Source organism: Oncorhynchus nerka, linkage group LG14 (assembly GCF_034236695.1).
Source record: "Oncorhynchus nerka isolate Pitt River linkage group LG14, Oner_Uvic_2.0, whole genome shotgun sequence".
In the NCBI taxonomy this organism is placed as follows: domain Eukaryota; kingdom Metazoa; phylum Chordata; class Actinopteri; order Salmoniformes; family Salmonidae; genus Oncorhynchus; species Oncorhynchus nerka.
In genome coordinates this window covers 88,166,759-88,180,306 of record NC_088409.1, presented here as the reverse complement: position 1 = coordinate 88,180,306, position 13,548 = coordinate 88,166,759, and the positions used below count along the sequence as shown (strand labels likewise).

Genomic DNA, 13,548 nt, shown 5'->3' with positions numbered 1-13,548 from the left:
TCCTCCAGGTACCCCAGCACTTTATAAACTACACCCTCCAGGTACCCCAGCACTTTATAAACTACACCCTCCAGGTACCTCAGCACTTTATAAACTACACCCTCCAGGTACCCCAGCACTTTATAAACTACATCCTCCAGGTACCCCAGCACTTTATAAACTACATCCTCCAGGTACTCCAGCACTTTATAAACTACACCCTCCAGGTACCCCAGCACTATATAAACTACATCCTCCAGGTACCCCAGCACTTTATAAACTACATCCTCCAGGTACCCCAGCACTTTATAAACTACACCCTCCAGGTACCCCAGCACTATATAAACTACATCCTCCAGGTACCCCAGCACTTTATAAACTACACCCTCCAGGTACCCCAGCACTTTATAAACTACATCCTCCAGGTGTCCCACACTTTATAAACTACACCCTCCAGGTACCCCAGCATCCCCCCAGGAAATAAAGCGCTCACCGCCACCCCTATGTAAACTACATTTCCCTGGAGTCATACCCGTGTCCCCGATTAATGACATACTACAGCTCCCATCAATCAAATGCATTTATGAAGCACTTTTTACATTAGCCGATGTCACAAAGTGCTCTGCAGAAACCCAGCCTAAAATCTCAAACAGCAAGCAATGCAGATGTAGAAGCATGGTGGCTAAGAAAAACTACCTAGAAAGGCTACCTAGTAACTACTAACAATTGGATACCACGAAATTGGGGAGAAAAGGGGGTAAAAAATGTAAAATTACAAAAAAGAGAGATCAGGGTCCAGAGTAACGCCGAGGTCCTTTACAGTTTGATTTGAGACGACTGTACAACCATCAAGATGAATTGTCAGATCCAACAGACGATATCTTTATTTTTTGGGACCTAGTATTACCATCTCTGTTTTGTCCGAGTGTAAAAGTAAAAGATTGCCGGCATCCACTTCCTGTCTGAAACACAGACTTCCATGGAGGGCAATTTTGGGGCTTCACCATGTTTCATCGAAATGTACAGCTGTCTATCGTCTGCGTACAGCTGTCTATCGTCTGCGTACAGCTGTCTATCGTCTGCGTACAGCTGTCTATCGTCTGCGTACAGCTGTCTATCGTCTGCGTACAGCTGTCTATCGTCTGCGTAGCAGCTGTCTATCGTCTGCGTACAGCTGTCTATCGTCTGCGTAGCAGCTGTCTATCGTCTGCGTACAGCTGTCTATCGTCTGCGTACAGCTGTCTATCGTCTGCGTACAGCTGTCTATCGTCTGCGTAGCAGCTGTCTATCGTCTGCGTACAGCTGTCTATCGTCTGCGTACAGCTGTCTATCGTCTGCGTAGCAGCTGTCTATCGTCTGCGTACAGCTGTCTATCGTCTGCGTAGCAGTGACAGTTAACATTTATGTTTCCGAATGACATCACCGAGAGGTAAAATATATAGTGAACGCAACCTTGAGGAATACAGAGGGCAATACGTCCACAGAGACAAACTGATATCTTTCCCACAGATCAGATCTAAACCAGGACAGAACTTGTCCGTGTAGACCAATTTGGGTTTCCAATCTCTCCAAAAGAATGTGGTGATCGATGGTATCAAAAGCAGCACTAAGGTCTAGGAGCACAAGGGCAGATGCAGTGCCTTGGTCTGACGCCATTAACAGGTAATTTACCACCTTCACGAGTGCAGTCTCAGTGCTATGATGGGGTCTAAAACCAGACTGAAGCGTTTCGTATACATTGTTATTCTTCAGGAAGGCAGTGAGTTGCTGCGCAACAGCTTTTTCTAAAGTCTTTGAGAGGAATGGGAGATTTGAACAGGCCAATAGTTTTTTATATTTTCTGGGTTAAGGTTTGGCTTTTTCAAGAGAGGCTTTATTACTGCCACTTTTAGTGAGTTTGGTACACATCCGGTGGATAGAGAGCCGTTTATTATGTTCAACACAGGAGGGGCAAGCACAGGAAGCAGCTCTTTCAGTAGTTTAGTTGGAATAGGGTCCAGTATGCAGCTTGAAGGTTTAGAGGACATGACTACTTTCATCATTGTGTCAAGGGATATAGTACTAAAACACTTGAGTGTCTCTCTTGATCCTAGGTCCTGGCAGAGTTGTGCAGACTCAGGACAACTGAGCTTTGGAGGAATATTCAGATTTAAAGAGAAGTCCGTAATTTGCTTTCTAATGATCATGATCTTTTCGTCAAAGAAGTTCATGAATTTATCACAACTAAAGTGAAAGCCATCCTCTCTTGGGGAATTATGCTTTTTAGTTAGCTTTTCGACTGTATCAAAAATACATTTAGGATTGTTCTTATTCTCCTCAATTAAGTTGGAAAAATCAGATGGAGCAGCAGTGAGGGCTCTTTGTTACTGTCTTTCAAGCTAATCGGGATACTTCCAGTTTGGTGGAGCGCCATTTCCGTTCCAATGTTCTGGAAGCTTGCTTCAGGGCTTGGGTATTTTCTGTATACCAGGGAGCTAGTTTCTTGTGACAAATGTTTTTTGTTTTTAGGGGTGCAACTGCATCTGGAGTATTACACAAGGTTGAATTAAGTTCCTCGGTTGCCGTTTACATACACCTTAGCCAAATACATTTCAACTCAGTTTTTCACAATTCCTAAAAATTCCCTGTCTTAGGTCAGTTAGGATCACCACTTTATTTTAAGAATGTGAAATGTCAGAATAATAGTAGAGAGAATTATTTATTTCAGCTTTTATTTCTTTCATCACTTTCCTAAGTGGGTCAGAAGTTTACATACACTCAATTAGAATTTGGTAGCATTGCCTTTAAATTGTTTAACATGGGTCAAACATTTTGGGTAGCCTTCCACAAGCTTCCCACAATAAGTTGGGTGAATTTTGGCCCATTCCTCCTGACAGAACTGGTGTAACTGAGTCAGGTTTGCAGGCCTCCTTGCTTGCACATGCTTTTTCAGTTCTGCCCACACATTTTATATAGGATTAAGGTCGGGGCTTTGTGATGGCCTACTCCAATACCTTGACTTTGTTGTCCTTAATCCATTTTGCCACAACTTTGGAAGTATGCTTGGGGTCATTGTCCATTTGGAAGAGCCATTTGCGACCAAGCTTTAACTTCCTGACTGATGTCTTGAGATGTTGCTTCAATATATCCACATAATGTTTCCTACCTCTATTTCCTACCATCTATTTTGGGAAGCGCACCAGTCCCTACTGCAGCAAAGCACCCCCACAACATGATGCTGCCACCCCCGTGCTTCACAGTTGGGATGGTGTTCTTCGGCTTGCAAGCCTCCCCCTTTTCCTCCAAACATGATGTTCATTATGGCCAAACAGTTATATTGTTGTTTCATCAGACCAGAGGACATTTTTCCAAAAAGTACCATCTTTGTCCCCATGTGCAGTTACAAACCGTAGTCTGTCTTTTTTATGGCGGATTTGGAGCAGTAGTTTCTTTCTTGCTGAGCAGCCTTTCGGGTTATCTCGATATAGGACTAATTTTACTTTGGATATAGATACTTTTGTACCTGTTTCATCTCTAAGAGACAGAACACGTCTCCTTCCTGAGCGGTATGACGGTTGCGTGGTCCCATGGTGTTTATACTTGCGTACTATTGTTTGTATAGATGAACGTGGTACCTTCAGGTATAGGTGGAGGAAATAGGTGGAAATAGGTGGAGGGAGTCTGGAAGGGCGTCTAGGAATGTTTGGGTTGTCCGAGAATTTATAGCACAGCTTTTGATGATCCTTGGTTGGGGTCTGAGCAGATTATTTGTTGCGTTTGCAAACGTAATAAAATGGTGGTCCGATAGTCCAGGATTACGAGGAAAAACATTAAGATCCACAATATTTATTCCGCGGGACACAATTAGGTCCAGAGTATGACTGTGTTAGTGAGTAGGTCCGGAGACATGTTAGACAAAACCCACTGAGTCGATGATGGCTCCGATAGCCTTTTGGAGTGGGTCTGTGGACTTTTCCATGTGAATATTAAAGTCACCAAAAATGTTAATATTATCTGCCATAACTACAAGGTCCGGGAAATCAGTGAGGCACGCTATATATGGCCCAGGAGGACTGTAAACAGTAGCTATAAAAAGTGATTGAGTAGGCTGCATAGATTTCATGACTAGAAGCTCAAAAGACAAAAACGCTGTTTGTTTTTTTTGTAAATTGAAATTTGCCATCGTAATGTTAGCAACACCTCCGCCTTTGCGGGATGCACGGGGGATATGGTCACTAGTGTAACCAGGAGGAGAAGCCTCATTTAACACAGAAAATTCATCAGGCTTAAGCCATGTTTCAGTCAGGCCAATCACATCAAGATTATGATCAGTGATTAGTTCATTGACAATAACTGCCTTGGAAGTGAGGGATCTAACATTAAGTAGCCCTATTTTGAGATATGACAATCTCTTTCAATAATGACAGGAATGGAGGAGGTTTTTTATTCCAGTGAGATTGCTAAGGCGATCACCGCCATGTTTCATCATGCCCTGGGACTGTTGTGGCCCACTAGAGCAGCCCCACTGATGTGTGTTTACAGTGTGTGTAAAACCTGACCCTTTTGAAACATGCTCTCTGTGTCTCTGTGGTCTCTGCAGTCACACAGCCATCAGCAGAGCCTGAGAATGTTGTCTGTGTGCTCATAGAGGACACTAGCGTGCTTCTACTCTCTGTGTGCTCATAAAGAACGCTAGTGTGCTTCTACTCTCTGTGTGCTCATAAAGAACACTAGCGTGCTTCTACTCTCTGTGTGCTCATAAAGAACACTAGCGTGCTTCTACTCTCTGTGTGCTCATAAAGAACACTAGCGTGCTTCTACTCTCCAGTCTATGGGGAGATGCTGCCCTCTCACTGCCCTCTCACTGCACTCCCACTGCCCTCTCACTGCCCTCTCACTGCCCTCTCACTGCCCTCCCACTGCCCTCCCACTGCCCTCTCACTGCCCTCTCACTGCCCTCTCACTGCCCTCCCACTGCACTCCCACTGCCCTCTCACTGCCCTCTCACTGCACTCCCACTGCACTCCCACTGCCCTCTCACTGCCCTCTCACTGCCCTCTCGCTGCCCTCCCGCTGCCCTCTCGCTGCCCTCTCGCTGCCCTCTCGCTGCCCTCCCGCTGCCCTCCCACTGCCCTCCCACTGCCCTCCCACTGCCCTCTCACTGCCCTCTCGCTGCCCTCCCGCTGCCCTCTCGCTGCCCTCCCGCTGCCCTCCCACTGCCCTCTCACTGCCCTCTCACTGCTCCACTGTACTCTGTAGCAGCTTTACCAGCTACAGCATGTTAACATCAGCACACTCAGGACCAGCACACTCAGGACCAGCACACTCAGGATCAGCACACTCAGGACCAGCACACTCAGGACCTGCACACTCAGGACCAGCACACTCAGGACCAGCACACTCAGGACCAGCACACTCAGGACCTGCACACTCAGGACCAGCACACTCAGGACCTGCACACTCAGGACCTGCACACTCAGGACCTGCACACTCAGGACCTGCACACTCAGGACCAGCACACTCAGGACCAGCACACTCAGGACCTACACACTCAGGACCTGCACACTCAGGACCAGCACACTCAGGACCAGCACACTCAGGACCAGCACACTCAGGACCTGCACACTCAGGACCTGCACACTCAGGACCAGCACACTCAGGACCAGCACACACTCAGGACCAGCACACTCAGGACCTACACACTCAGGACCTACACACTCAGGACCTGCACACTCAGGACCTGCACACTCAGGACCAGCACACTCAGGACCAGCACACTCAGGACCTGCACACTCAGGACCAGCACACTCAGGACCTGCACACTCAGGACCTGCACACTCAGGACCTGCACACTCAGGACCAGCACACTCAGGACCAGCACACTCAGGACCTGCACACTCAGGACCAGCACACTCAGGACCAGCACACTCAGGACCTGCACACTCAGGACCAGCACACTCAGGACCTGCACACTCAGGACCTGCACACTCAGGACCTGCACACTCAGGACCTGCACACTCAGGACCAGCACACTCAGGACCAGCACACTCAGGACCTACACACTCAGGACCTGCACACTCAGGACCAGCACACTCAGGACCAGCACACTCAGGACCAGCACACTCAGGACCTGCACACTCAGGACCTGCACACTCAGGACCAGCACACTCAGGACCAGCACACACTCAGGACCAGCACACTCAGGACCTACACACTCAGGACCTACACACTCAGGACCTGCACACTCAGGACCTGCACACTCAGGACCAGCACACTCAGGACCAGCACACTCAGGACCTGCACACTCAGGACCAGCACACTCAGGACCTGCACACTCAGGACCTGCACACTCAGGACCTGCACACTCAGGACCAGCACACTCAGGACCAGCACACTCAGGACCTGCACACTCAGGACCAGCACACTCAGGACCAGCACACTCAGGACCAGCACACTCAGGACCAGCACACTCAGGACCAGCACACTCAGGACCAGCACACTCAGGACCAGCACACTCAGGACCAGCACACTCAGGACCTGCACACTCAGGACCAGCACACTCAGGACCAGCACACTCAGGTCCAGCACACTCAGGACCTGCACACTCAGGACCTGCACACTCAGGACCAGCACACTCAGGACCAGCACACTCAGGACCTGCACACTCAGGACCAGCACACTCAGGACCAGCACACTCAGGACCTGCACACTCAGGACCTGCACACTCAGGACCTGCACACTCAGGACCTGCACACTCAGGACCTGCACACTCAGGACCAGCACACTCAGGACCTGCACACTCAGGACCTGCACACTCAGGACCAGCACACTCAGGACCAGCACACTCAGGACCAGCACACTCAGGACCAGCACACTCAGGACCAGCACACTCAGGACCTGCACACTCAGGACCTGCACACTCAGGACCTGCACACTCAGGACCAGCACACTCAGGACCTGCACACTCAGGACCTGCACACTCAGGACCTGCACACTCAGGACCAGCACACTCAGGACCTGCACACTCAGGACCAGCACACTCAGGACCTGCACACTCAGGACCTGCACACTCAGGACCAGCACACTCAGGACCAGCACACTCAGGACCAGCACACTCAGGACCTGCACACTCAGGACCAGCACACTCAGGACCAGCACACTCAGGACCAGCACACTCAGGACCTGCACACTCAGGACCAGCACACTCAGGACCAGCACACTCAGGACCTGCACACTCAGGACCTGCACACTCAGGACCAGCACACTCAGGACCAGCACACTCAGGACCAGCACACTCAGGACCAGCACACTCAGGACCAGCACACTCAGGACCTGCACACTCAGGACCAGCACACTCAGGACCAGCACACTCAGGACCTGCACACTCAGGACCTGCACACTCAGGACCTGCACACTCAGGACCTGCACACTCAGGACCAGCACACTCAGGACCTGCACACTCAGGACCTGCACAGTCAGGACCAGCACACTCAGGACCAGCACACTCAGGACCAGGGGCTGCCTCATTTACAACCCCCCCATGCTGGCCAATATACAGTTAAACACACACCTACTCATAGCTGAAGTGTTCCCACGTACACACATACTGTACATACCTACATGGCAGGACTAAAAGCACTATGGAGAGCCAAGATGAAACAGATGTTTTAGTGATGCTATAATTAGGTTGTGTATTTATAGCCGTCGGGGACTGAACACATAATTAACACACCAATTAAATACACCGACATGAGAAGGAACCAGGGATCCATCCAGAGTTATTAATTTAATTCTCCCTCTCCCTATCTCTCCCCTCCCTATCTCTCCCTCTCCCTATCTCCCTATCTCTCCCTCTCCCTATCTCTCCCTATCTCCCCCTCCCTATCTCTCCCTATATCTCCCTATCCCCCTCACTATCTCTCCCTATCCCCCCTCCCTATCTCCCCTCCCTATCTCTCCCTATCGCCCCTCCCTATCTCCCCTCCCTATCTCTCCCTCCCTATCTCCCCTCCCTATCTCTCCCCTCCCTATCTCTCCCCTCCCTATCTCTCCCTCTCCCTCACTATCTCCTCCCTCCCTATCTCTCCCCCTCCCTATCTCCCCTCTCCCTATCTCTCCCCCCTATCTCCCCCTCCTTATCTCTCCCTCTCCCTATCTCTCCATCTCCCTATCTCCCCCTATCTCCCCTCCCTATCTCCCCTCCCTATCTCTCCCCTCCCTATCTCTCCATATCTCCCTATCTCCCCCATCCCTATCTCTCCCCCCTATCCCTCCCTATCTCTCCCCTCCCTCCTCCTCCCTATCTCTCCTCCTCCCTATCTCTCCTCCTCCCTATCTCTCCCCCTCCCTATCTCTCCCCCTCCCTATCTCTCCCTATCTCTCCCCTCCATATCCCTCCCTATCTCTCCCCCTCCCTATCTCTCCCTATCTCTCCCCTCCCTATCTCTCCCCCTCCCTATCTCTCCCCCTCCCTATCTCTCCTCCTCCCTATCCCTCCCTATCTCTCCCCTCCCTATCTCTCCCTATCTCTCCCCTCCCTATCTCTCCTCCTCCCTATCTCTCCCTATCTCTCCCCTCCCTATCTCTCCTCCTCCCTATCTCCCCCTCCTATCCCGCGCTATCGCTCCCCTCCCTATCTGTTTCTCTCTGTCTCTTTCAATTCAATTCAAGGGGCTTTATTGGCATGGGAAACATGTGTTAACATTGCCAAAGCAAGTGAGGTAGATAATATATAAAGTGAAATAAACAATACAAATTAACAGTAAACATTACACATACAGAAGTTTCAAAACAATAAAGACATTACAAATGTCATATATCTACAGTGTTTTAACAATGTACAAATGGTAAAGGTATACAAGGGAAAATAAATTAGCATAAATATGGGTTGTATTTACAATGGTGTTTGTTCTTCACTGGTTGCCCTTTTCTCATGGCAACAGGTCACAAATCTTGCTGCTGTGATGGCACACTGTGGAATTTCACCCAGTAGATATGGGAGTTTATCAAAATTGGATTTGTTTTCGAATTCTTTGTGGATCTGTGTAATCTGAGGGAAATATGTCTCTCTAATATGGTCATACATTGGGCAGGAGGTTAGGAAGTGCACCTTTCCAACTCATTTTGTGGGCAGTGTGCACATAGCCTGTCTTCTCTTGAGAGCCATGTCTGTCTATGGCGGCCTTTCTCAATAGCAAGGCTATGCTCACTGAGTCTGTACATAGTCAAAGCTTTCCTTAATTTTGGGTCAGTCACAGTGGTCAGGTATTCTGCCGCTGTGTACTCTCTGTGTAGGGCCAAATGGAATTCTAATTTGCTCTGTTTTTTTGTAAATTCTTTCCAATGTGTCAAGTAATTATCTTTTTGTTTTCTCATGATTTGGTTGGGTCTAATTGTGCTGATGTCCTGTGGCTCTCTGTCTCTGTTTCTCTCGGTTTCTCTGTCTCTGTTTCTCTCTGTTTCTCTGTCTATGTTTCTCTGTTTCTCTGTCTCTGTCTCTGTTTCTCTGTCTATGTTTCTCTGTCTATGTTTCTCTCTGTCTATGTTTCTCTCTGTCTATGTTTCTCTGTTTCTCTCTGTTTCTCTGTCTGTTTCTCTGTTTCTCTGTCTCTGTTTCTTCTCTGTTTCTCTGTCTCTGTTTCTCTGTCTATGTTTCTCTGTTTCTCTGTTTCTCTCTGTCTGTTTCTCTGTTTCTCTCGTCTCTGTTTCTCTCTGTCTCTGTTTCTCTGTCTCTGTTTCTCTGTCTCTGTTTCTCTGTCTCTGTTTCTCTCGGTCTCTGTTTCTCTCTGTCTCTGTTTCTCTCTGTCTCTGTTTCTCTCGGTCTCTGTTTCTCGGTCTCTGTTTCTCTGTCTCTGTTTCTCTCTGTCTCTGTTTCTCTCTGTCTCTGTTTCTCTGTCTCTGTTTCTCTGTCTCTGTTTCTCTCGGTCTCTGTTTCTCTCTGTCTCTGTTTCTCTGTCTCTGTTTCTCTCGGTCTCTGTTTCTCTGTCTCTGTTTCTCTCTCTCTGTTTCTCTCTGTCTATGTTTCTCTCTGTCTCTGTTTCTCTCTGTCTCTGTCTCTTTCTCTCTCTGTCTCTGTTTCTCTCTGTCTCTGTTTCTCTCTGTCTCTGTTTCTCTGTCTCTGTTTCTCTGCCTCTGTTTCTCTGTCTCTGTTTCTCTGTCTCTGTCTCTGTTTCTCTCTGTCTCTGTTTCTCTCTGTCTCTGTCTCTGTTTCTCTCTGTCTCTGTTTCTCTCTCTCTCTGTTTCTCTCTGTCTCTGTTTCTCTCTGTCTCTGTTTCTCTCTGTCTCTGTTTCTCTCTGTCTATGTTTCTCTCTGTCTCTGTTTCTCTCTCTGTTTCTCTCTGTCTATGTTTCTCTGTCTATGTTTCTCTGTCTCTGTTTCTCTCTGTCTCTGTTTCTCTCTGTCTCTGTCTCTGTTTCTCTGTCTATGTTTCTCTCTGTCTATGTTTCTCTCTGTCTATGTTTCTCTCTGTCTATGTTTCTCTCTGTCTATGTTTCTCTCTGTCTATGTTTCTCTGTTTCTCTCTGTTTCTCTGTCTGTTTCTCTGTTTCTCTCTGTCTCTGTTTCTCTCTCTCTGTTTCTCTGTTTCTCTGTCTCTGTTTCTCTCTGTCTATGTTTCTCTGTTTCTCTGTTTCTCTCTGTCTGTTTCTGTTTCTCTCGGTCTCTGTTTCTCTCTGTCTCTGTTTCTCTGTCTCTGTTTCTCTGTCTCTGTTTCTCTCTGTCTCTGTTTCTCTCTGTCTCTGTTTCTCTGTCTCTGTTTCTCTGTCTCTGTTTCTCTGTCTCTGTTTCTCTGTCTCTGTTTCTCTGTCTCTGTCTCTGTTTCTCTGTCTCTGTCTCTGTTTCTCTCTGTCTCTGTTTCTCTCTGTCTCTGTCTCTGTTTCTCTCTGTCTCTGTTTCTCTCTGTCTCTGTTTCTCTCTGTCTATGTTTCTCTCTGTCTATGTTTCTCTCTGTCTCTGTTTCTCTCTCTGTTTCTCTCTGTCTATGTTTCTCTGTCTATGTTTCTCTGTCTCTGTTTCTCTGTCTCTGTTTCTCTGTCTCTGTTTCTCTGTCTCTTTCTCTCTGTTTCTCTGTTTCTCTCTGTCTCTGTTTCTCTGTCTCTTTCTCTCTCTGTCTCTGTTTCTCTCTGTCTCTTTCTCTCTCTGTCTCTTTCTTTCTCTGTTTCTCTGTCTCTTTCTCTCTCTGTCTCTGTTTCTCTCTGTCTCTGTTTCTCTCTGTCTCTGTTTCTCTCTCTCTTTCTCTCTCTGTCTCTTTCTGTCTCTGTTTCTCTGTCTCTGTTTCTCTCTCTCTGTTTCTCTCTGTCTATGTTTCTCTCTGTCTCTGTTTCTCTCTGTCTCTGTCTCTTTCTCTCTCTGTCTCTGTTTCGCTCTGTCTCTGTTTCTCTCTGTCTCTGTTTCTCTCTGTCTCTGTTTCTCTCTGTCTATGTTTCTCTGTCTCTGTTTCTCTGTCTCTGTTTCTCTGTCTATGTTTCTCTGTCTATGTTTCTCTGTCTCTGTTTCTCTCTGTCTATGTTTCTCTCTGTCTATGTTTCTCTGTCTATGTTTCTCTGTCTCTGTTTCTCTCTGTCTCTGTTTCTCTCTGTCTCTGTCTCTGTTTCTCTGTCTATGTTTCTCTCTGTCTATGTTTCTCTCTGTCTATGTTTATCTCTGTCTATGTTTCTCTCTGTCTATGTTTCTCTGTTTCTCTCTGTTTCTCTGTCTGTTTCTCTGTTTCTCTCTGTCTCTGTTTCTCTCTCTCTGTTTCTCTGTTTCTCTGTCTCTGTTTCTCTCTGTCTATGTTTCTCTGTTTCTCTGTCTGTTTCTGTTTCTCTCGGTCTCTGTTTCTCTCTGTCTCTGTTTCTCTGTCTCTGTTTCTCTGTTTCTCTGTCTCTGTTTCTCTCTGTCTCTGTTTCTCTCTGTCTCTGTTTCTCTCTGTCTCTGTTTCTCTCTGTCTCTGTTTCTCTGTCTCTGTTTCTCTGTCTCTGTTTCTCTGTCTCTGTCTCTGTTTCTCTGTCTCTGTCTCTGTTTCTCTCTGTCTCTGTTTCTCTCTGTCTCTGTCTCTGTTTCTCTCTGTCTCTGTTTCTCTCTGTCTCTGTTTCTCTCTGTCTCTGTTTCTCTCTGTCTCTGTTTCTCTCTGTCTCTGTTTCTCTCTGTCTCTGTTTCTCTCTGTCTCTGTTTCTCTCTGTCTATGTTTCTCTCTGTCTATGTTTCTCTCTGTCTCTGTTTCTCTCTCTGTTTCTCTCTGTCTATGTTTCTCTGTCTCTGTTTCTCTGTCTCTGTTTCTCTGTCTCTGTTTCTCTGTCTCTTTCTCTCTCTGTTTCTCTCTCTCTCTGTTTCTCTCTCTCTGTTTCTCTGTCTCTTTCTCTCTCTGTCTCTGTTTCTCTCTGTCTCTTTCTCTCTCTGTCTCTTTCTCTCTCTCTCTGTTTCTCTGTCTCTTTCTCTCTGTCTCTGTTTCTCTGTCTCTGTTTCTCTCTCTCTGTTTCTCTCTGTCTATGTTTCTCTCTGTCTCTGTTTCTCTCTGTCTCTGTCTCTTTCTCTCTCTGTCTCTGTTTCGCTCTGTCTCTGTTTCTCTCTGTCTCTGTTTCTCTCTGTCTATGTTTCTCTGTCTATGTTTCTCTGTCTCTGTTTCTCTGTCTCTGTTTCTCTGTCTATGTTTCTCTGTCTATGTTTCTCTGTCTCTGTTTCTCTCTGTCTATGTTTCTCTCTGTCTATGTTTCTCTGTCTATGTTTCTCTGTCTATGTTTCTCTGTCTCTGTCTCTGTTTCTCTGTCTATGTTTCTCTGTCTCTGTTTCTCTGTCTCTGTTTCTCTGTCTATGTTTCTCTGTCTATGTTTCTCTGTCTATGTTTCTCTGTCTATGTTTCTCTGTCTATGTTTCTCTGTCTCTGTTTCTCTGTCTCTGTTTCTCTCTGTCTCTGTTTCTCTCTGTCTCTGTTTCTCTCTGTCTATGTTTCTCTGTCTATGTTTCTCTGTCTCTGTTTCTCTGTCTCTGTTTCTCTGTCTCTGTTTCTCTGTCTCTGTTTCTCTGTCTATGTTTCTCTGTCTATGTTTCGCTGTATCTGTTTCTCTGTCTATGTTTCTCTGTCTATGTTTCTCTGTCTCTGTTTCTCTGTCTCTGTTTCTCTGTCTCTGTTTCTCTGTCTCTGTTTCTCTGTCTCTGTTTCTCTGTCTATTTTTCTCTGTCTATGTTTCTCTGTCTATGTTTCTCTGTCTCTGTTTCTCTGTCTATGTTTCTCTGTCTCTCTCTGTTTCTCTGTCTCTGTTTCTCTCTGTCTATGTTTCTCTGTCTATGTTTCTCTGTCTATGTTTCTCTGTCTCTGTTTCTCTCTGTCTCTGTTTCTCTCTGTCTCTGTTTCTCTCTGTCTCTGTTTCTCTCTGTCTCTGTTTCTCTCTGTCTATGTTTCTCTGTCTATGTTTCTCTGTCTCTGTTTCTCTCTGTCTATGTTTCTCTATCTATGTTTCTCTGTCTATGTTTCTATGTCTATGTTTCTCTGTCTATGTTTCTCTGTCTATGTTTCTCTGTCTATGTTTCTCTGTCTATGTTTCTATGTCTATGTTTCTCTGTCTATGTTTCTCTGTCTCTGTTTCTCTGTCTCTGTTTCTCTGTCTCTGTTTCTC

General features: G+C 46.8%; 1 protein-coding gene and 1 pseudogene across 1 annotated transcript in view; one reads left to right on the top strand and one right to left on the bottom strand.

Annotated features, from left to right (window-relative positions):
• dync2h1 (dynein cytoplasmic 2 heavy chain 1) overlaps window positions 1-13,548 on the top strand; it is a 377,649-nt gene that overhangs the window by 284,707 nt on the left and 79,394 nt on the right. The window lies entirely within an intron of this gene.
• Window positions 5,223-11,410, bottom strand: LOC135574917 (trichohyalin-like; annotated as a pseudogene).